The sequence below is a fragment of the Hylobates moloch genome, unplaced genomic scaffold, assembly GCF_009828535.3.
Source record: "Hylobates moloch isolate HMO894 unplaced genomic scaffold, HMol_V3 SCAFFOLD_2, whole genome shotgun sequence".
Classification (NCBI taxonomy): Eukaryota; Metazoa; Chordata; class Mammalia; order Primates; family Hylobatidae; genus Hylobates; species Hylobates moloch.
Window position 1 is genome coordinate 79,262,304 of NW_026652277.1, and position 10,456 is coordinate 79,272,759.

Consider the following 10,456-nt stretch of genomic DNA (forward strand, 5'->3'; position numbering starts at 1 on the left):
ACAACAGAGACATAGATCAATGGAACAGAACAGAGTCCTCAGAAATGATGCTGCATATCTACAACTATCTGATCTTTGACAAACCTGACAAAAGCAAGAAATGGGGAAAGGATTCCCTATTTAATAAATGGTGCTGGGAAAACTGGCTAGCCATATGTAGAAAGCTGAAACTGGATCCCTTCCTTACACCTTATACAAAAATTAATTCAAGATGGATTAAAGACTTAAATGTTAGACCTAAAACCATTAAAATCCTACAAGAAAACCTAGGCAATACCATTCAGGACATAGGTGTGGACAAGGACTTCATGTCTAAAACACCAAAAGCAATGGCAACAAAAGCCAAAATTGACAACTGGGATCTAATTAAACTAAAGAGCTTCTGCACAGCAAAAGAAACTACCATCAGAGTGAACAGGCAACCTACAGAATGGGGGAAAATTTTTGCAACCTACTCATCTGACAAAGGGCTAATATCCAGAATCTGCAATGAACTCAAACAAATTTACAAGAAAAAAACAAACAACCCCATCAAAAAGTGGGCAAAGGACATGAACAGACACTTCTCAAAAGAAGACATTTATGCAGCCAAAAAACACATGAAAAAATGCTCATCATCACTGGCCATCAGAGAAATGCAAATCAAAACCACAGTGAGATACCATCTCACACCAGTTAGAATGGCCATCATTAAAAAGTCAGGAAACAACAGGTGCTGGAGAGGATGTGGAGAAATAGGAACAATTTTACAATGTTGGTGGGACTGTAAACTAGTTCAACCATTGGGGAAGTCAGTGTGGCAATGCCTCAGGGATCTAGAACTAGAAATACCATTTGACCCAGCCATCCCTTTACTTGGTATATACCCAAAGGACTATAAATCATGCTACTATAAAGACACATGCACACGTATGTTTATTGTGGCACTATTCACAATAGCGAAGACTTGGAACCAACCCAGATGTCCAACAACAATAGACTGAATTAAGAAAATGTGGCACATATACACCATGGAATACTATGCAGCCATAAAAAATGCCTCCTAGATACTAATGCTTCAGACTTTCAATTCCTCTCCCAAATATTAGAGCAAGTTGTATCTCCGAAGGGATCTGAGGAAGCTCTACGCTGTGTCCTTGGGCAACTAGGCTATGAACCCAGGGAGTCTTGCCCCTGGTGTCCCTCCCAATTTAGGCATACAGCTCTCAAATGGCAAGTTATGTGGGACCCATTCCCCACCACCCTTGTCAGGGCCCCAAGTTTGTAAATGGCTAGGAGGATTGCTCTCCCATTGTGTAAGATGCTCTCCTCCCCCATTTCTACCCAGCTTAACACCCCCTCCCCTCCCCAACCCTGGCAATACAATCTCCAAGCCTTGGCTCCTTGGCCAGGGCCTTAGAACTGATGACACAGTACTTTAATAACTGGCACTGGGTCTACAACAACATAATAGATCAGGACGAAAACAAATTGGGTAAATTTAAGGAAGGTGCATATTCCTGTAGTGGCAAATGGGGACAACGAGCAAATATCCTTCTGCTGTGTTCCCAAAATCCATCTACAAAAAGAGAGAGAGAGGGGAAAGGGGGGGAAGAGAGAGAGAGAGGAATGAGAGAGAGAGGGGAAAGAGAAAGGCAGAGAGAGAAAGAGAGAGAGAGAAGTAGTAAAGAAAAAAACAGTGTGCCCTATTCCTTTAAAAGCCAGGGTAAATTTAAAACCTATAATTGGTAATTGAAGGTCTTCTCCAGGACCCTATAACACTCCAATACCAAACAAGGTCATAGCCCGAAAGCACTGAGACCACTGACAACCAGTAGCTTTCCTATCAAAAATCCTTAACCCAGTAACCCGCGGACGGCCCAAATGCATTCAGTCTGTAGCAGTAACTGCTTTGCTAACAGAAGAAAGAAGAAAAATAACTTTTAGAGGAAACCTCATTGTGAGCACACCTCACCAGTTCAGAGCTATCCTAAGTCAAAAAAGCAAAAAGTAGCTACCAATTCAAAAATCTTAAAGTATGGGGCTATTCTGTTAGAAAAAGGTGATTTAACACTAACCACTGATAATTCCTTTAACCCAGCAGATTTCATAACGGGGATCTAAATCTTAATTACCACACAAAGGTCCGAACAGACCTAGGAGGAACCCCCTTCAGGACAGGACGACAGATGGTTCCTCTCACGTGATTGAAGGGAAAAAAAACCACAGTGGATATTCAGATGTTGACACGGAAACTCTTGTAGAAGCAGAGTTAGGAAAATTGCCTAATAATTGGTCTGCTCAAACATGGGAGCTGTTTGCACTCAGCCAAGCCTTAAAATACAGAACCAGAAAGGAACCATCTATACCAATTCTAAGTTAATTTAGACTAAACAAGGTCTTATTAATAGCAAAGGATAATTGAAATTCCAGACTTACAATGTTTTCAACAAAAGTAAGTTTTGCTAAAAGTTCACAGTGTAATGTGTATTATCCTAACTTCTAATCTTGTGGCCTTAGACGGTTTAATCCACACACATAAAGGAAGTTTGCTTTGGAAAAAAATGGTTATCATCTTCAAAAAAAACTCTATCTCAATCCTGACTCAGAAGGTTACCTGCACCCTCTCTGAAATGAATTTGCATAAGAACTGTTGCTTACGGGAATGCATCTTGATGGGGCAACTGGGTTGTTATGAAATACTCAGGAACCCAGCCCAGCTCTAGAACTCACCCTGAGTGCAAAGGCTATTGCCAATATTTTGGGCAAGCTGGTAAAGGACCACTAGAATCCAGCAGCCCAGAACCCTTTCTTTGTGGTCAAGAGAGGCGGGAAAACAGGTGCAGGACTGCTACCTCGGTGAGCATAACTAATCCGATAAGCAGAGGTCCATGGTTGATTATGCACCCTGGAAAGGAATAAGCATTAGGACCATAGAGGATGCTCTAGGACTAATGCTCATCAGAAAATAACTAGGGGTGCTGGCATCCCTATGTTCTTTTTTCAGATGGGAAACATTTCCCCCAAGGCAAAAACACCCCTAAGATGTATTCTGGAGAATTGGGACCAATTTGACCCTCAGATGCTAAGAAAGAAATGACTTATATTCTTCTGCATTACCGCCTGGCCACAATATCCTCTTCAAGGGGGAGAAACCCGGCCCCCTGAGGGAAGTATACATTATAACACCATCTTACAGCTAGACTTCTTTTGTAGAAAGAAGGGCAAATGGAGTGAAGTGCCATATGTAAAACCTTTTTTCATTAAGAGACAACTTGCAATTATGTAAAAAGTGTAAATTTATGCCCTACAGGAAGCCCTCAGAGTCTACCCCCCTGCCATGGTGTTCCCCCGCCTCCTTCTCCAACTAATAAGGAACCCCCTTCAACACAAACCGTCCAAAAATAGATAGACAAAGGGGTAAGCAATGAACCCAAGAGTGCCAATATTCCCCAATTATGGCCCCTCCAAGTGGTGGGAGGAGAATTCGGCCCAGTCAGAGTGCATGTACCTTTTTCCCTCTCAGACTTGAAACGAATTAAAATAGACTTAGGTAAATTCTCAGATAACCCTGATGGCTATATTGATGTTTTACAAGGGTTAGGACAATCCTTTGATCTGACATGGAGAGATATGTTACTGCAAAATCAGACACTAGCCCCAAATAAGAGAAGTGCCGCCATAACTGCAACCCGAGAGTTTGGCAATCTCTGGTATCTCAGTCAGGTCAATGATAGGATTGCAACAGAGGAAGGAGAACAATTCCCCACAGGCCAGCAGGCAGTTCCCAGTGTAGACCCTCACTGCGATGCAGAATCAGAACATGGAGATTGCTGCCGCAGACATTTGCTAACTTGAGTGCTAGAAGGACTAAGGAAAACTAGGAAGAAGCCTATAAATTCTTCAATGATGTCCACTGTAACAGAGGGAAAGGAAGAAAATCCTACTGCCTTTCTGGAGAGACTAAGGGAGGCATTGAGGAAGCATACCTCTCTGTTACCTGACTCTATTAAAGGCCAACTAATCTTAAAGCATAAGTTTATCACTCAGTCAGCTGCAGACATTAGAAAAAAACCCAAAAGTCCACCTTAGGCCCGGAGCAAAACTTAGACACCCTATTGAACTTGGCAACCTCAGTTTTTTATCATAGAGATCAGGAGGAGCAGGCAGAATGGGACAAATTGGATAAAAAAAGGCCAACGCTTTAGTCATGACCCTCAGGCAAGCAGACTTTGGAGGCTCTGGAACAGTGAAAGGCTGGGCAAATCGAATACCTAATAGGGCTTATTTCCAGTGTGGTCTACAAGGGCACTTTAAAAAAGATTGTCCAAATAGAAATAAGCTGCCCCCTCGTCCATGCCCCTTATGTCAAGGGAATCACTGGAAGGCCCACTGCCCCAGGGGATGAAGGTCCTCTGAGTCAGAAGCCACTAACCAGATGATCCAGCAGCAGGACTGAGGGTGACCAGGGCAAGCGCCAGCCCATGCCATCACCCTCACAGAGCCCCAGGTATGCTTGACCATTGAGGTCCAGGAGGTTAACTGTCTCCTGGACACTGGCGCAGCCTTCTCAGTCTTACTGTCCTGTCCCGAACAACTATCCTCCAGATCTGTCACTTTCCAAGGGGTCCTAGGACAGGCAGTCACTAGATACTTCTCCCAGCCACTGAGTTGTGACTGGGAACCTTTACTCTTTTCACATGCCTTTCGAATTATGCCTGAAAGCCCCACTCCTTTGTTAGGGAGAGATATTCTAGCAAAAGCAGGGTCCATTATACACCTGAACATAGGAGAAGGAACATCTGTTTGTTGTCCCCTACTTGAGGAAGGAATTAATCCTGAAGTCTGGGCAACAGAAGGACAATAAGGATGAGCAAAGAATGCCTGTCCTGTTCAAGTTTAACTAAAGGATTCCGCCTCCTTTCCCTACCGAAGGCAGTACCCCTTAGACCCAAGGCCCAACAAGGACTGCAAAAGATTGTTAAGGACCTGAAAGCCCAAGGCCTAGTAAAACCATGCAATAGCCCCTGCAATCCTCCAATTTTAGGAGTACAGAAACCCAACAGACAGTGGAGGTTAGTGCAAGATCTCGGGATTATCAATGAGGCCATTGTCCCTCTATACCCAGCTGTACCTAACCCTTATCCTCTGCTTTCCCAAATACCAGAGGAAGCTGAGTGGTTTACAGTCCTGGACCTTAAGGATGCCTTTTCCTGCACCCCTGTACATCCTGACTCTCAATTCTTGTTTGCCTTTGAAGATCCTTCGAACCCAATGTCTCAAATCACCTGGACTGTTTTACCCCAAGGGTTCAGGGATACCCCCCATCTATTTGGCCAGGCATTAGCCCAAGACTTGAGCCGGTTCTCATACTTGGACACTCATGTCCTTCGGTATGTGGATGATTTACTTCTAACTGCCCATTCAGAAACCTTGTGCCATCAAGCCACCCAAGTGCTTTTAAACTTCCTCACCACTTGTGGCTACAAGTTTTCCAAACCAAAGGCTCAGCTCTGCTTACATAAATACTTAGGGCTAAAACTATCCAAAGGCATCAGGGCCCTCAGTGAGGAATGTATCCAGTCTATCCTGGCTTATCCTCATCCCAAAACCCTGAAGCAATTAAGAGGGTTCCTTGGCATAACAGGCTTCTGCCAAATATGGATTCCCAGGTACGGCGAAATAGCCAGGCCATTATACACACTAATTAAAGAAACTCAGAAAGCCGATACCCATTTAGCAGAAGGGACACCTGAAGCAGAAGTGGCTTTTCAGGCCCTAAAGAAGGCCCGAACCCAAGCCCCAGTGTTAATTAAGCTTGCCAATGGGGCGACTTTTCTTTATATGTCACAGAAAAAAACAGGAATAACTCTAGGAGTCCTTATACAGGTCCAAGGAACCAGCTTGCAACCCGTGGCATACCTTGGTAAGGAAACTGATGTAGTGGCAAAGGGTTGGCCTCTTTGTTTATGGGTAGTGGCAGCAGTAGCAGTCTTAGCATCTGAAGCAGTTAAGATAATACAGGGAAGAGATCTTCTCATGCGGACATCTCATGATGTGAACGGCATACTCACTGCTAAAGGAGACTTGTGGCTGTCAGAAAACCATTTGCTTAAATATCAGGCTGTATTACTTGAAGGGTCAGTGCTGTGACTGTACACTTGTGCAACTCTTAATCCAGCTGCATTTCTTCCAGATAATGAAGAAAAGATAGAACATAACTGTTAACAAGTAATTGCACAAACCTACGCTGCTCAAGGGGACTTTCTAGAGGTCCCCTTGACTGATCCCAAACTCAGCTTGTATACTGATGGAAGCTCCTTTGTAGAAAAAGGACTTTGAAAGATGGGGTATGCAGTGGTCAGTGATAATGGAATACTTGAAAGTAATCCCCTCTCTCCAGGAACTAGTGCTCAGCTGGCAGAACTAATAGCCCTCACATGGGCACTAGAATTAGGAGAAGGAAAAAGGGTAAATACATATACAGACTCTAAGTATGCTTACCTAGTCCTCCATGCCCACACAGCAATATGGAGAGAAAGGGAATTCCTAACTTCTGAGGGAACACCTATCAAACATCAGGAAGCCATTAGGAGATTATTATTGGCTGTACAGGAACCTAAAGAGGTGGCAGTCTTACCCTGCTGGGGTCATCAGAAAGGAAAATAGAAGGGAAACTCCAAGCGGATGTTGAAGCCAAAAGAGCTGCAATTGGGACCCTCCATTTGAAATGCTTACGGAAGGACCCCTAGTATGAGGTAATCCCCTCCAGGAAACCAAGCCCCAGTACTCAGCAGAAGAAATAGAATGGGGACCCTCACGAGGACATAGTTTCCTCCCCTCAGGATGGCTAGCCACCAAAGAAGGAAAAATATTTTTGCCTGCAGCTAACCAGTGGAAATTTCTTAAAGCCCTGCACTAGACCTTTCACTTAGGCATCGATAGCACCCATCAGATGGCCAAATCATTATTTACTGGACCAGCTTTTCAAAACTATAAAGCAGATAGGGCCTGTGAAGCATGCCAAAGAAATAATCCCCTGCCTTATCGCCAAGCTCCTTCAGGAGAACAAAGAACAGGCCATTACCCAGGAGAAGACTGGCAACTAGATTTTACCCACATGCCCAAATCTCAGGGATTTCAGTATCTACTAGTCTGGGCAGATACTTTCACTGGTTGGGTGGAGGCTTTTCCTTATAGGATAGAAAAGGCCCAAGAGGTAATAAAGGCGCTAATGAAATAATTCCCAGATTTGTACTTCCCCCAGGCTTACAGAGTGACAATGGCCCCACTTTCAAGGCTGCAGTAACCCAGGGAGTATCCCAGGCGTTAGGCATACAATATCACTTACGCTGTGCCTGGTGGCCACAATCCTCAGGAAAAGTCGAGAAAATGAAGGAAACACTCAAACAACATCTAAAAAAGCTAACCCAGGAAACCCACACTGCATGGCCTGCTCTGTTGCCTATAGCCTTACTAAGAATCCTTAACTCTCCCCCAAAAGCAAGACTTAGCCCATACAAGATGCTGTATGGACAGCCCTTCCTAACCAATGACCTTGTGCTTGACTGAGGGATGGCCAACTTGCAGACATCACCTCCTTAGCCAATTATCAACAAGTTCTTAAAACATCACAGGGAACCTGTCCCCGAGAGGAGGGAAAGGAACTATTCCACCCTAGTGACATGGTATTAGTCAAGTCCATTCCCTCTAATTCCCCATCCCTAGACACATCCTGGGAAGGACTCTACCCAGTCATTTTTATCTACCCCAACCGCAGTTAAAGTGGCTGGAGTGGAGTTTTGCATACATCACACTCGAGTCAAACCCTGGATACTGCCAAAGGAACCCAAAAATCCAGGAGACAACACTAACTATTCCTGTGAACCTCTAGAGGATCTGTGCCTGCTCTTCAAGTGACAACTGTGAGGAAAGTAACTAGAATCATAGATCCCCATGGCCCTCCCTTGCCATATTTTTCTTTTTACTGTTCTCTTATACCCTTTCACACTCACTGCACCTCCTCCATGCCACTGCACTACCAGTAGCTCCCTTACCAAGAGCTTCTATGGAGAATGTGGCTTCCCGGAAATATTGATGCCCCATCGTATAGGAGTTTTTCTAAAGCAAACTCCACTTTCACCACCCACACCCATATGCCCCTGCACTTCAGGCCATACATTTCAATCGCTGTATATTTAACCTCCTTGTTAAGTTTGTCTCTTCGAGGATCAAAGCTGTAAAACTACAAATGGTTCTTCAACTGGGGCCCATTTGAAGATGCAGTCCATGACTAAGATCTACTGCGGACCCCTGGACGGGCCTGCTAGCCCATGGTCCAATGTTGATGACATCGAAGGCACCCCTGCAGAGGAAATCTCAACTGCACAACTCCTACTACACCCCAATTCAGCAGGAAGCAGTTAGAGCGGTTGTCGGCCAACCTCCCCAACAACACTTGGGTTTTCCTGTTGAGAAGGGGGACTGAGAGACAGGACTAGCTGGATTTCCTAGGCCAACTAAGAATCCCTAAGCCTAGCTTGGGAAGGTGACTGCTCCCACCTTTAAACACGGGGCTTATAACTCAGCTCACACCCGACCAATCAGGTAGTAAAGATGGCTCACTAAAATACAAATGAGGCTAAAAGCAGGAGGTAAAGAAATAGTCAAATCATATATCACCTGAGAGCACAGGGGGAGGGTCAATTATCGGGATACAAACCCAGGTATTCGAGCAGGGAGTGGCAACCCCCTTTGGGTCCCCTCCATTTGTATGGAGCTCTGTTTTCACTCTGTTAAGTCTTGCAACTGCACACTCTTCTGGTCCACGTTTGTTCTGGCTCCAGCTGAGCTTTCACTCACCGTCCACCACTGCTGTTCACTGCCGTTGCAGACCCGCCATTGACTTCTACCCTCTGGATCTGGCAGGGTGTCTGCTGCATTTCTGATCCAGCGAGGCACCCACTGACGCTCCCGTTCGGTCTAGAGTCTCGCCATTGTTCCTGCATGGCTAAGGGCCTGGGTTCATCCTAATCGAGCTAAACGCTAGTCGCTGGGTTCCATGGTTCTCTTCTGTGACCCATGGCTTCTAATACAGCTATAACATTCACCACATGGCCCAAGGTTCCATTCCTTGGAATCTGTGAGGCCAAGAACCCCAGGTCAGAGAACAAAAGGCTTGCTGCCCCATCTTGGGAGTGGCCCGCCACCATCTTACGAGCTCTAAGAACAAAGACCCACTCAGTAACAGCACCGCTGCACTCCAGCCTGGGCAACAGAGCAAGACTCTGTCTCAAAAAAAAAAAAACATAGCCTCAGACCTTTGAAATATGGCACATTATAAATTATTTAAAATATTTTCCAGAATATTTATGGAAAGTCTATCTGATTGAAAGTTAGATAGAAATGAAAGTCATGTGGTATCTGACCTCAGTTTACTTGCTTCATGTTCCACCTCCACTTTGCCTCTCAAACTCATCAAGCCTTTTCTTCCCTAAGAAAACAGTGGCTTTGCAGATACAGTATCTTTGAGGTATTGTCATGAACTGAAACCTGCTATTCATATTCTTGACTAAGCTCAGGGAGAGAGATACCTCCAGTAGAGGTTAGGCAGCTTTTCTTCATGATCTGTGGACACTTGGCAGAAGTGCTGATGACAGTTGCAAGAACATGATGCACAGCAGTATTCTTTACAGCAGTTTAATCTGTGTCATCAAATCCCCAGAAACCATGATTAATAGCAGCACTTTAATTTGTTCTCAAGTTGTGTATTTGACAGTGGTGAACTTTGATCTACAGTCCCACTTTACAAAGTCATTTTGACAAAAACATTTTGTGTCATCGTTTCATCTCATTAAGCCCTCCCCCCAAAAAATCACATATGGGACATTTAATGCCATTGCTGTAAGCTGTGTGTTTAGTATACCTAGTATACCATTTAAGTACTTTTAAAAATGTTTGAAACTCAATTTATTTATTATATTTGCAGGCCAAATTATGCTATCCAAAAACATGGACCTCAGATCATGTAGACATAAATGAATGAATGAACGAGTAATATTTTATCTTCTATAACCTGCTACTGGATTACTAAAGGATAGAGGGTTGAGTTGTGTCCAGACATTGAGTAGTCAGCATAACTCAAGGCAATCTTAACACCCAGAAGTGGCCAGTGAAGGATTTCTCAAGGTCAGATTTAATGAGGAACATAGAATGGAAAATTAACCCTATGGGGAATAATGAGTCCGTGATTTAGTCTCAGATAAAATTATTTTTCTTTCATGTAGTTAGCTGGGTTAAATTAGTATTTTTTCATTATTTCCCCCTCTATTCTTCACCCTCTACATTCCAGGTGTAGAGAATACTCTTTCTATTCTTTTTATAATTCTCTTTCTGGAGCATCATTGCCCAATAGAAATAGAAGATGAGCCAGATATGCCATTTAAAATTTTCTACTGGCCACATTAAAAGAAAAAAC

The 10,456-nt window shown here is 44.0% G+C and overlaps 1 pseudogene; it reads left to right on the forward strand.

The window, feature by feature from the left end:
• Positions 1–2,986: 2,986 nt before the first annotated feature.
• Positions 2,987–4,071, forward strand: LOC131381660 (uncharacterized; annotated as a pseudogene).
• The last annotated feature ends 6,385 nt before the right edge of the window (positions 4,072–10,456 follow it).